We start from the raw sequence: 14,450 nt of genomic DNA on the forward strand, positions 1-14,450 counted from the left end.
AGACTTTGAATCAGAGTGACTTGGTTCTGAGTTCAGGCTTTGCTCACTAGCTATGTCACCTTAGGCAAATCTCCTCTTTTAAAATGGAGATATTAAAGTAATTACCTTATGGGGTTGTTTTGAGGATTAATAAAAATGAAGCACTTAGGAAAGTGTCTGGCACATAGCAATGCTCCGACAGTGCTGGAATTTCTCATTAAAAGCATCTTGGTCCTATGATATAAGGCAAGAGGAATAAGGATCCTTATATCCTACATCATACTGAGTGATATTGTGTAGTGATACTGGGATAGTGAGAAAAGCTTAATGAACATTAGATGTAGCAAGGAAAGGGTGTTGGCCCAAAGGTGGCTGATCTTTCATAGTGTATTATTTGCATCTGTGCAGAGCACAACTTTGGAAGTGTCATTGATTTAGACTATGGTATGAACAGCATCCCCGGAGTTGTACAATGATAGGGGCCTATTACATGTTTCCTAAGTTATTTAGTCCAACAGGAGTAATGGAGTTTATTTAATGTCATCTGAAATCTCATGACTCATAGTTGCCTTTGATCGCCAAGGCCTTTGAATTCCATGCCACCTTATCTTTAAAGGTACCAGGATTCCTCCCTACTTCAGTTTTCTATGTCCTATATGCCACATGCTGAAATCTCAGCAGCTCCGAATTTACCAGTGCTTTAAGAATTATGTAGTGATGTTATTCTATGAATTAAAAGTCAGGACACATCTGACAATGGAACCAAATGTGTGGAACAAGATTTGTCCTGGAATCCTGCATGTGGGATCATTGCAAACTACTGTGAGTGGCAGAAGAGCTGGTTGGGTCTTTTATTCTGCTTCCTCAGTGCCCTGCACTACACCTGCCAATTGTAGGTACCCAATGAATGTGCACCACATGATTGAATGTCTGACTCCAGTCTTCTACTTTGTATGAGCAAGATGGGACTCGCTCCTTCAGAGGCTTTCCTGACATGAGAAACCTAGGTGGAAAAGAAAAACAGCTGCACTGAGTTGGTTACACAGAAAATAAAGCACCATTGTGACATTGGTCCTGGCCTAATTTGAGACACTGACTGTGCTACCCAACGTTAGACAATATGGTCCAGAGGAGTTGCAATTTTGTGCCAGATGTTTTCAGGCCACACATGGAGTCTGAGAGTTGTTGAACTGTAAGTCCCAAATGGCACAATCATGTTTGACACGTCATCCGAAGGTCACAAGTAAGGAGGCTGAGCTCCATGCTGAACATCCTCATACTCTCAGCCCATGTGATTTTGAAAGAACTGCTAACATTGTATGGTCTTGATATTTACCTTCTTAAACTTCAATATCTAAATATTCTCCTGTGAAGGGGTCAGCATAAATATCATTGTCCTTAATTACTTCTGTTACTCTTTGATTCCTAGTAGACGTAGGGCACTTAATGTATTACAGACTGTGTAAGACATTGGATTCCTACTCCTAATGAATTTTAAATAAGTTAACAATGGAATTAAAAATACACATATTCTTTCTTTGACTTATGATGATTTTGTCTATCTTCTTTCTGATATGGTTTCTATCTATAAATGAGAACAAAAAAGATGGGTGGAGGCCTTCATTATCAATGGGAGCTCTTAATTTCCCATCTCTACCTACAAACCCCTTTGCAGGGGTTCCATTGCAGGTAGAATATAGAATTATTCCAGAGCCCATTAAAATGATGGGGTCTATTTCCATAGAGTTTCTCTAGGTGACTTCTATGCATCCTTTTCATTCTATCCTTTCCTACTCAGGGAGAACTTCAGTATCCAAAGGGGCTTCTCCTTAAACTAACTGCTCTATATTTAGAAAAAGAACTTCTCCAGGAGAGGTTAATCACACTACTTAAGGCAAATTCACACTAGTTAAAATAGGTCATTAGGAATTTATTCAGGTGTGGCTCCTGTAAATTGACTTCTCAATTTGCAAGGGAAAAGAACACTGCTTATGTCTAAGCACAAGATCTGTCCAAAAATAATGTTACGTATCAGGAATTATTATAGACTGCTGAAAACTGTCAAATCTTAAAAAGAATCAATTTCTGTTTGAAAAACTTGCTAAAAAATGTAGATACTTATGTAGAATAAGCTTGGATATCTGTTTTGCTCAAATAGGATCATACTATTAGATTCCTATTAGATTATATGTTCCTTGAGGGCAGAAGACAAATCTATGTCAACTTTACAGCCCCTTGTTAGTGTCTTACAGAATATCTTGCACATAGAAAATGTTTAGTTGGTTTTGAGTGAAACTGGATGTTTGTATTTATATTAAAAGGGAATACACAAAAGGTAAAATTACAAAGAAAAAGCATAGCTCTTTTTTTTAGATGATTAGTAAAGCCATATAGTGTATGGAAAATAATGAGAAACTGAGATGCGAGAGACTTGGGTTCTAATTTGGCTTTGCCATTAACTAGCTATGTGACTTTGGTTGAGAACTTTCACCAACCTTAATTTATTTTAACTTTAAACCGAGGAAGCTGGAGCTTAGTGCCTGTTGGTTCTAAAACCGATGATCTGAATGTTTATTTTATTCTAATCCTAATTTGTACTTGTGTTATACTTTACCTAAATGAAGGTATCAGTTCATTCCTAGCTTTAGACACTAAATTTTATGTCAAACAACCAAACTGCCTTCCAATTATCTTACTCCAAGGAGGCTTTTCTGATTACATTAAGCAGTTTTCTTCTGTCTGGATATCTGGTTCTTAGAGTTTTGAAAACTTACCTTCCAGACTTGTAAAAATAGGGCAGAGTAAAGACAAAAATGACTGTCCTTGTTATACCCAGTTGAAGTTTATGGTATTCTAATTACAGTGCACCTGAACCTTTGGTGAGCTGGAGTAATTAAACTATTCAGTGGGAGCAAATCATTACTCATAGGAGATGAATATGTTTTTCTAGGTTGCTGATTAGAGCACTGAAAGAGGAAATTTACTTAATAGTGCCTGGAAAAGTGAAGGGCATTTTATTTTCAGATAGTAGCTTATTCACACAAAATCAAGCCGGATGCTGTTATACTATGATCATTTTTGTAATCACTTCAGTTTTATTGAATAAACCTGATTCCTGTTATAAGCGTGGAAGGGTGGTTTCAGGATAGGTGAGACCAAGTACAAATGCAACAGCGAAGACCTTCTCCTGAGAATGAGAGGCGATGGCTGCTTTTGTTCCATTAAGAATCTCATGACTGGGTGCAGTGGCTCACGTCTGTAATCCCAGCACTTTGGGAGGCCATGGCGGGTGGATCATGAGGTCGGGAGATAGAGACCATCCTGACCAACATGGTGAAACCCCATCTCCACTAACATACACACAGGCGCACACACACACACACACACACACACACACACACACACACACACACACACACACAAAGCCAGGCATGGTGGCGTGTGCCTGTAGTCCCAGCTACTTGGGAGGCTGAAGCAGGACAATTGCTTGAACCTAGGAGGTGGAGGTTGCAGTGAGCCGAGATCATGCCACTGTACTCCATCCTGGTGACAGAGTGAGACTCTGTCTTAAAATAATAATAATCATCATCATCATCGTCATCTCATGGGATTATTCAATAAGAGCACTCATGGGCCATTCTGATGAAATTATTGAATCAGAGAGGGAGGAAACCTTATCCTATAGTTAAAAGACAAAGAACTTTATGGTTGAGGAGGGGATTTCCTCTTCTCTTTATTTAATATAGAAATTGCGGCTGACAACTCTTTCTCCCACCAATCTGAATGAGATGGGGATACAGTTCTCATTCTGCAAGAAGCAATTATAGATGTGATTTGCTATCCGTAGATATGAAGTCTTCTGGAGAAGCTATAATCTTATGTGAAATCAGAAGTTAAAAAAAAAAGAAAAGAAAATTCCCAGGTGTCTTCTGGTAACATTGAAAATGTCCTGAGACAGTGGGTGCCATGGGGTTAGGAAAGGGCCATTTCCCCAGCAACACTTAATAAACATATGACAGATTATGGGAGCAGCCACTGAAGACGAAGCCTGCTGCTAACATGATTCCTTTGACTATTGAAAAGAAAGAGTCTATGGGATTTGAACTACTGCCATTTGGTCTTGCAGAATATATAATTTGGTGGATTTTTAAAATTCTATAGAATAATAGAGTGTGCTTCCAAGTTAAAAAGTTGATGTCAGCTAATTAAAAACTTCAGAGGAAAGAGCCCCTCAAGTTTAAGATTTGTCCTCAAATCAAATAAAATATGAATCAGTTGCAGGTCCAAGGGATTCCAGGCACTGGTCTCTAGGCCCATTGGGTGAGGCACGCATTGAAATCATGGGACAATTCTAAATAGATTGAGCTTAATTACCTACTTACCTACACATGTTGGTGAAGAACATGGACTTGGGAGTCACATAGAACTGGATTCAAGATTGACATCTAAATTTGGGGATAAAAGTGCCTTCCTCACAGTGTTGCCGTGAGGAATCAACACAAGTGAATGCTGAATAGTTAACAGTTGGAAGGCTCAGGCACTGATCAGTCATAGTGGGTGCCAGTCATGGGGCTGCATCAGCATCCTAGAGGTCCCTCTAGGCTGCATTAGTTGCTGTATTTTGAGCTAGTCCAGGGAGTACCTGGGAAAGGGCGAGGACTGCCAGAGGAGAGGAAGAGTCTTTGAGGGGTTGGAGTAACAGCTGTTTACTAACCAAAGCAGAGGATTTCAATATGTATAATAGCATACAAGCTAGATAAATAGTCATGGGATTGAAAGAGATTAAATTAGATAAAGTATTTATCACAAAGTATGGCACTTAGTAAGTGCTCAGTTAATGACCGTTATTATTAGTACTGCTATTCCTCTTCCTCCTCCTCCTTCTTCCTCTTATTCTTATCCCTTCTTGTCCTCCTCGTCTCCTCCTTTTCCTCCTCCTATTATATAATACAATAACAAATATATGCCATACAACATAGAACGTATGGCTTGTTTTCTATCCTGTTTTGGAACACTCTTAAGACTAAATCAGTGGTCCCCAAACATTCTCATGAATCTTGGTGTCTCTGTGATTTTTTTTAATACCCCAGGCCAAAGGAAATATTTAACTGTTCTGCTTATTAAGTAGGAAGGTCCAAACAACTTATTGTTTATGTTCTTAACATAACATTTGGAAAAAAAATACAAATAAGCTGAAAGGCAGAATCATATTTTTATTTTGAAATAGCCACAATTACCTACTACTGGGATGTGCGTAACAATTCAGCATCTCACAACTTCTAAAACCTTAGAATCAGATTGGGTAATACCTCCTCCATTTCTTATTCCACAAATATTTTTTTGTGTTACTTGTTTTCTATCATTAAAAGTCTACCTTTGCAGAGGTACAATGCTATTGAAAGGAATGTAGCAAGACCTGATATTGAGACCAAGAACTACCTTGCTATTCGTTCATGGGATATTTGAGAAATGTGGCTGTGTGCTTTTCTTAAAAATGTAAAATATCCATGGGCTCTGTGAATTTGCTGCAGTATTCCATGGTACCTCAGCACACAATTTGGAAACCATAGGATTAAATGGAGAGACTTTGGAAATAGTAAATACTAATAGCTGGGGTCAGCTAAAGACTAATGGAGTCACAACTCCAGGGATCTGGTGGGCATCAACTTCATATGATTGTCTTGACTCTTGGACTTCTGGGACAAATGGTGGTTTGGGCTGACTGCCAGTGAGTTGCAGTCTGCCCAAGCTTATCTAATTTGTTGATTTTGAACTTTCAAGAGAAATGAGAACACCTTGAATGGAGAATAACAGCCTTTGCTTTCAGTCATTCTAATGGCCTTTATCTGCTTGCTGAAACTCAATTATGCACTCAGGGGAATCTAGTGTATTGTGCTAGTTTTTCGTGGAATTAATGTATGGATTATTGGATTAGCAAAATTTGTCCTTTTTTTCTTCTAAAACTGATTTTTCCATCTCAGATCCATCACTGGATTTTCTGGATTTTGTTTAGATTTGTGTTCGAGATGAGGTGTTGGCTTATCTTCTGTTTTGGAGGAGAGAGCACTGCTTCTGGTAGAATTTTAGAATCTAGAAAAAGAAGGAATTTTTAAGTCACCTACATGATCCTCTCATTTTGCTCATGAAGAGAGGCCAAGCAACTTGCCTAAGGACACTTCTCATTATGGGGCAAGAGAAGTCTGGAACCTAGTTTTCAGCCTCCTACAATAGTCTTCTAGTCTACAGTCCTTTTTTACGCACTGCTTGCTTAAAGGCCACATCATAAGGACCCCCTCTTCCATTCACGCCACTTCAGAGGTCTCAGGGCATTTCATTATAAATTACCTCTCCTCGATCCCGTCACTGCCTATTATTGAGTGAGCACTGACCTCAGTCCTACACACAGAGCAACCTCTAGTCATGTCGTGTAACATAACACTGAAATGCTACAAGGTTTGGGAGAGGTTCTTTCTAGAATTTTTAGTTTCTTTTGGTCATTTTCTTAAGTCAGTGGTTCCTAATCTATTTAGAATTACAAACTTGTGTAATCATCTAAATTAAAGCGAATGACGTTGTCCTTCTGAAAATACATACAGACACACACAATTGCACAGAGTTTAGGGGGTTCTGAGGACTCTGAACTCTTATCAGCTTTGGATTAAACACCTCTGCCATTAAATGCAAAAGCTTTTAAAGTATTATTTACAACAAATAATTATTTTGCTCTGCTTTTATTGCTGATACATGTAAATCCCAAGACTTTTAGCCTGTAATTTGGTTTACTTTTTAGATCTTTTCCCAATAAAAGGAAAAGTAAAGATTATTAATAGTTTGTTTCCAGGATTATGAAAAATCACAGCCAAAGTTTCTTTTGAAATGAGGGCTAATCAGTTAGTGGTCTCCAAATCCAGGTATCTTTCTTGGTGGTGACAGGTGAGCTTTTAAAAATAGACAGCCGTGTCCAATTCTAATCTAGGCCTCACCTGAATGTGACAATTATCCTGATGCAGCAGGTGTATGAACCACTGAAAATCCAAAATCATCATTTTCTAGAGGTGCTACTTGAAGGCTATAGAGGTAGCAAAATCAATGGCATAGCTGGAAATTTATTGTAAAACACCTAGCTTCCTTGATCAAATGTACTTTCTTTTGAAAAGTATTTGTATCAGGAAATGATACTACCATATAGAAAATTCTAGAGAGCAATAAAACAAGATAACAATCAGCTTGATCAAATGTTGACATGTTGCTATGTATCTTTTATGATTCCAAAAAGTATAGATATACCAGCTTTATTTTGATTTCTAGTATCACTATTGTTCCTTAATTCCTATGACTTCCTTCTGTGTTAACTTGTATTTTTCTGATAATATTTTTCAATTCCTTTATTTTTAATCATTCTGTTTGGGTTGGTTATACTGGGTTTAGATATATCTAGTAAGCAATGCAGTGCTATTGTTTTTTTCAGTCTACTGTGATATTCTCTGTTTCCAATTTTCATTCATTATGAATCCTGTAATATTTTGGTTTATTTCTATAATCATATTTTAGATTTCTCTGTGTTTTCTGTTTCCCTTCCTTTATTACCTTTTGTGTTGATCAAATTCCCAATAGTTATTCTACCCTTCTTTCTTTGTATTTTTTCCTATCTTTTCTTCTTTTCTTTCTTTCTCTTTCTTTCTTTGTTTCTTTCTTTCTTTTTTTCTCTCTTTCTTTCATCCATTCATTAGTTAATTCATCCATTCCTTCAGCAGTTGTCCTTAATTTTTAAAATACATGTAACATTAAAAAGTATAAAATTATTTAGTATTTCTAGCTTTCTCTTAAAAAATGTATCAACCTTAGCCACTGTTGTGCTGGTAAATGTTTAGCTACCAGCTTTCTAGAGAAGGAAAAAAGTCCTGATTTGTAGCATTTACTGATTTCCCTGGTGTAAATATTCCTACCATGACTGATTCCAAGCTATAAATGTGATGTCAATGAATGTAAAGTTGGGAAGTAATGCTCAATAGGACATCATCCTAAGTGTTCCAGATACCACAGACAGAGATTAACCTCAAGAACATAGGAAATAGCTAAATGAAGCAAAATAACTGGAAAGTAACGGGTTTTGGGTATTTATTACCTTTGCTTCTAATATAATTTATTTAGTTCTAAATCGATATACTTGAATATTTAAATAATGGCTGTGTTTGATAACCAGTTTGCAAAATTTCTAAAAAGCTGCTTTTGTGAGCTCATTTAAGAACACCACTGATCTTAGACTGCTTTAACCAGCCACTCTGCATTCCTATCCCCATCCCAAATGGACACACAACAATCATTGTTATTTTGGCAGTTTTTGCCTTGCTTTATTTTAAATGTGTGCACACAAAATATTACTTTCACAGATAGTCATTAATTCATTTCTTAACATATGTCAATTTCTGGCTCCATCCTTGTTCCTTAATTCCATGACTTCCTTTTATGTTAATTTGTTATTTTCCTGAAATACGTTCTTTAATAAATCTATTAGCAAAGGCATATGAGATGTAAATTCTCTTTGTTTTTATATGTAAAAAAAAAATGCTTCAATTTTGCCTTCTTTCCTGAAAAATAGCTTAGTTGTGTAAAGCCTGCTAAACTGACTGTAATTTTCTCTCAGTACTTTCAAAATATTCGTTCATTCCTTTCTGGCATTTATTATTACTGCTGATGAGTCAGTTATCAGTATAATTGTCATGGTCATCTCTTTTTTTCTCTCTTCCTGTTAGCTTTAAATTTCCTTTTTCCCCCCTCACTTCTTCAGTGTTCTACAGTTTTGTTAAGATGCCTCTTGGCCTAGATTTATCCCTATTTATGCTACTGAATGCCCACAGTACTCAGATCTATTTACTTATTTCTTCAGTTCTGGAAAACTCATTATTTCTTCAAGTAATACTTCATCTTTTCTTTTTTCATTTTTTTTCCACTTTCTGCAGCACTTAGTAGATGTAAATTGACTCATGTCAATCTGTTCTTCATTTCTTGTATCTGGTATTTTATGTAGAAAGACAAAATAAAACAAAACTCTTAAAAAAATACCCTCTTTGTCTCTATATGATTAATTCTGGGTAAAGTCCTCAGTTCTTTTTTCCAATTTTCTACTTCTTTCTTCAACCATTTTTAGTCTAGGGTTTGTCATGCTATTAATATTTTTTAAAATCAAATATCTCCCACTTTCCAGAATCTTAATTGTTTTTTTCCTGTAACCATCTATTTTTGTTTAGTATCTTTTAAAAAATAACTACTTGTTCACTTTAAATAGGTGTTATTTCTTCATTTATCTCAGTGAATATTGAAGAGTCTCAATATATGAATATGAAAGTTTTTGTCACATGGCTCCATCAAACTAATTCCTTTAGCTTAATTAATACGCTGAATATTTAATTTGTAAGCTACCTTTAGTTGCACTGTATTTCTTAATGTGCTTTGTAATTTTGATTTTACAACTTATTGTGAGTGGGAATTATTATTGCCTTATTGCTATTTTTTTTGCTGTGTTTTAACTTTTTTCTTTTTCCTTCTATGTGCACCCCTTTATATGTGTGTGTGTGTGTGTGTGTGTGTGTGTTTGTGAGTGACTGCTGCCTCCTACCCATGTGAATTTAACCTCTATCCCCATTCTTACCCAAGTCTTCTCTTGTGATTTCTGTGCTTCTGTTCTTCAGCAATATTAAGGATCTCACAGATGTATCCACTGAACCAATAACTGGCCTAATTCAATTATTGGCCATGGTGGCTAGCAATATATTTGTGCTTGTTTTGTTTTGCTTTAAGCTATTTTTATAGGGAAGACTAGCTAGTTTCACCTCCTGGCTTTAAGCAGTAAGCCAAGCTCTGGTTTCCTTTCTCACACCTTCTTCACCCCTACCCTTAATCTCATTTGAACACTTTAATTCCCATTTACAGCCCCCTCCCACCCCAGGAGTAGGGCTCCTAAACTCCACTGCTGCTACCATACTTGAAACTTAGTAGGTGTACAGCTTCAGCTCAGCACACAGCTTTGCATTTTTGTTCTTTCTGTGGTCCAAAGGATCCTCACCTTGGTTTTAAGTCTGATCTTTTTGCTTTTCTGTTTTTATATTATCTATTGTTTGTACAAGATGGGACTTGTAAGTAAACATTCTTCTACCATGACATCTTCTGCTTTCAGAGGCTTAAAACCAAATGTAGGCAAGATTCAAACTGAGATTCCTAAGCATATTCTTAACGTCAAGAATCCTTTCTTTTATGTTTTTATAGAAATGGGGTCTTTCTGTTACTCAAAATAATATTTAAGCCTCATTACATGATCAGAGTAGTCTAGGCCTTTCTATTTTAAAGAAAGATTTAGATGAGAAACATTGTGGGCGGCTTGAAGATAATATGCTAGGCGTGTGATTGTCTCCTGGGGTGTTATTGTCTTCTCTGCTATCTTCCATGATTTCCAAAGTTTTATGAAAGATTCTGTACACATCCAACGTAGTATTGACTGGATTACATTTTATTGGTTGCTTTTGCCCAAAGCTGGTATATTGCCTAAAGCTAGTAACTAAAGTCTTGTAACATAATGTCTAGTTATTTGTGTTACCTTGACCACTTTTATCTGCTGGCATTCCTAATACAGGGAGCTTTTTTCATTTTTTTAAATGCCTTCTTTCTGCATATTTCCCAGAGTCCAAGTAATGGAACTGTATCATTCTGCTCATTATGTTCATCATCATTTTGACCCTCATCTGGTCAAAAGAGCATGCATAAATGAAAAGTAGCATCTCCCATTCAAACAAAAAATAATTTAAAAATACTATCCCATTATAGTACAGCATGCATTGCACTTGTATTGATAATCAGAGTATCTGAACATCACACACATGAGGCTCCAAGAACGATACAACAGAACTTTTTCCAGCAATATCTATATATGATAATTGCACACAAATATTAGTCTGACTTTTAAGAGAACAGAAACTGTGTTTAATATTCTCAGAAAACACAAAAAGATTTAGTTGTCATACAGCCAGATCATAAAGATGTTTCTTCCAAAACTGAAGACTAGAAAGACTGCCTCATCTTTGTCACTTTCAGGGAATTGGCCAGACTTGTCACATTCATGCAGAATCAAAATGATGCTTCTTTGGTCCTCTGTGTGTGTGTGTGTGTGTGTGTGTGTGTGTTGGAGTGTGTCAGTGGGGTGGGGAGGGAGGGAAGTGTGTGTAGGTTTTTTCTTCCTGCAGAGGGTTTATATGTTTAAATGGAGCAAAACAGATATTTCTGTCATGAAGCACACTGATGGAACCTGGGATTTGACTCCTGCTATGCTGTAATTTCACTAGACAGTAAATTCTTTGAGGATTAGTCTCTCACAGTATCACATAGAGCATAGCGTATTTTCAGGCACCTCCATTGTTGCTTGTGGCTCCATTTCTCATGTGCTTCCCCCCACACTAATCCTTCCATTGGAATTATTGCCACCATGCGGAGGAGCCCTCAATAAGCCATTCAGCCTGTGTTAAGTCTCTTGTATGTCCATGTCTAGTGCCCCATATGTTAAATATTTCTACCATTTTGTATTTTTGTCTCAGGAACTTTATCCCCGTTACCATTGGACAATGAACATCCTGAGAGAAGAGTCTGAACCTTTTAACTCTATGTGGTGCCTGGACTAGGTGCTAAATAAATGTTTTTAAATAAAAGTATTCACTACTTCTCTGAGGGGTCTTAAAAAAAAACAGGCTTTCTATTATTATTGTGGTTTTCAGTTGAAACCTAACTTGTAGGAGACACAACAATGTCCCTGCTTACATTAGTCAAAATCTCAGTAGTTTCACATAATAAAAACAGATTTCTCCGTAATGTCTTGGTTCCATGCAGTCAGTCAGGACTAGGATTACTCGGTCATGTGGCCCTGTCATCTTCTGGAGCTTCATTCCCTTCTATATTCAGCCAGTGTGTGGGAAATGAAGGAGGATGTGAAAGTCTGAAGTTTCACATATAACTTCAACCATATTTTATCAGACAGAACTCAGTCCAGTGACTTCAGCTTAGTTGGAAGGAGGCTTGAAAATATAGTCTAGTTATGAACTACGAGAAAATAAAATGAAGTTTAGTTAACCCAGGCTTGCACCTGCTACACTGACTTCTAAGGAAGTCTAGAAACTGGTCAAACCTGTCATACAATGAGTGGCTTATATATTGCAAGCATTTTTAAAAAATCACAATAGATTGGCCAATAACTACTTGGAACTTAATTGTTATTACGTTCCTGGGATTTTAGTGTGTCATTTGCTGTACTTTGTTGATGTGAATAGAAGCTGGTAGAAATATTTGATTGACAAAAGCATTTTTTAAATTTGGGAAGTAACTTTGTACCTCGGTGAAAAAATAAGACATTTCTAAAAAGATTATGATGCAGAAAAAATATTTTTAAGGAGCAGATGAAATTACCTACCTGAGTCCACACCTTAGCAAGTAAGACTTGTTTATCAAAGTTTGTTTTCTCTAGTTTTAGTCAAATGGATATTTATAAGTCTCTCATACTAGAAATCATTTGAGGGAAATGACACCATTTATTTTTCATTAAGTACATCTTTTTTTGTAGGATCCATTTCTTCTCCATCACTAATCTTTCAACTACTAACTGGTCTGAGATGTGTTTTTTAAAATGAAACAAACCAAAGTAGGCTCAATTAACTTACAATAACTAGAGGCAATTCAAATGTTTTTCTTTCTTTATTGTAAGCAAATCTGCTTTAGCAATTCCTAAGAAATGACCAATTTAGCACTTGCTTTGAAGTATGTTTACATATGAGTTTCAATATAAAGATGACTATTCCTTAAGTTTTGTATACAGTAAATAATGAAATTGAATTTTCTTTGGAATACTCTATTTATTCTGTTCCAAAGAAAGGAGTCATTATTTTGTAAATAAGATATGTGCCTCCATTTTACAGGTTTTCCCTGATTTTGCAAGCCTGAGCAGTCAACTGAAAGGGTTCATTCAAATCAAAGATATAAGACATACTATATAATGTGAGGTATAATTTTTTTTTAAACTTACATCTACCACCGAGAACTTTATAAGTAGAGATTTAAGAGGGCAGGCTTGGGGACTGACTGGCCTCCTATAGTTCCTCCTAAACCTGAAAGATTATTATATCAAAAGTCAGCATTTCATTGCCCCCCTATATCCATAAATAAAATTAAAATCATATGCTGCACAGCAAGATTAAACCATTCAGAATGCTCGTAAACATATTTAAAGCCAAAATTACAGCTGTTTCTCAACTCTCGGTACCACGTATAGCTCTGGATGCGGTTCTCACGTTGCTGTGCACATACTGTAACAGTAATTACTGTATTTTAAGCACTATGCTATTCCACAAGAACATTTTTTTGGTGGTGATACAGCAACCTGGTGACAAAGAGCCTCTCTTGTACCACATAACCACCTTCACAAGGAAAACACTACGTTCTTAATGTTCTTCTAGAGCCTTGTCTTTTGCTAGGGAAGGAGATAACAGGTTTTCTTAAATATGCAACCAAAGAAAGTATTTCATCAAACACACACTGTTCGGTGACCTACTGGCAGCTTTTTCTTTCTGTACTTTTAATGCAATTTTACAGTTGGAATTTAATTGATTGCATACACGTTTGACTGAAACACTAACTGGTTCCACTGGTAGTTCCAAACTTGTGTGAGCACCTTTTCTTGTCACTGTCCTCTGAAATAAGGATGAATCAACAGTCAAACATGAACTTTAATTAACTTCCACTAGAACATACCATATGTTATACAGAGATGTAGGAAGTGTGAAATCTTTGCAAAATGGAAATTTCTCAGAGTCTGACAAGTGGGAGCAAATTTATTATTATTTTATCCTCATTATTATTATTTGTGTTTTCATTGTCTTTTTCACCCTCACTCTCAGAGTTTAGTAAGTGATTAGGTTAACAAGTCTTCCATGAGGAACCAAAGTGTACATTGAAGTGATGATGGATCATACACTATGAGATAACACTTGCAGTGAGAAAGAACTTACCACAAGTTTGTGGTAGTCTGTTCACTTGACCCCAACTCTATTTATATGACCATCCACTGAGTAGGATGTCTAGTAGGAAAGGAGCCTGTAAGGTATGTTATTGTGTCCCCTGGCAGAATGGTAAAGTGCATGTCTAATTCTGCTGGTGTGGAAAATTATGGTTAGAGTAACACTTCGTAGCTCTAGGTGTAATGATTTGGACTAAGGACAATCCTCTAGTGATATTTTTGCAAAGATTATTCTTAGCTTACATCCTAACTCACTGACTTACAACAAACAAAGCTTCCTGTCTGCTAAGTGGGCAAATTAGATGTTATCCACTAGGAATTCTGTTCCTTTGGGAAGCAAAATAATCATAAGTTATTCATTTATAATTTACTTGTATTGTCAAGAAAGGTTCTGAGGATGAGTCCTGCTGAAAACCTTTGCTGT

Source organism: Pongo pygmaeus, chromosome 1 (genome assembly GCF_028885625.2).
Source record: "Pongo pygmaeus isolate AG05252 chromosome 1, NHGRI_mPonPyg2-v2.0_pri, whole genome shotgun sequence".
Lineage (NCBI taxonomy): Eukaryota > Metazoa > Chordata > Mammalia > Primates > Hominidae > Pongo > Pongo pygmaeus.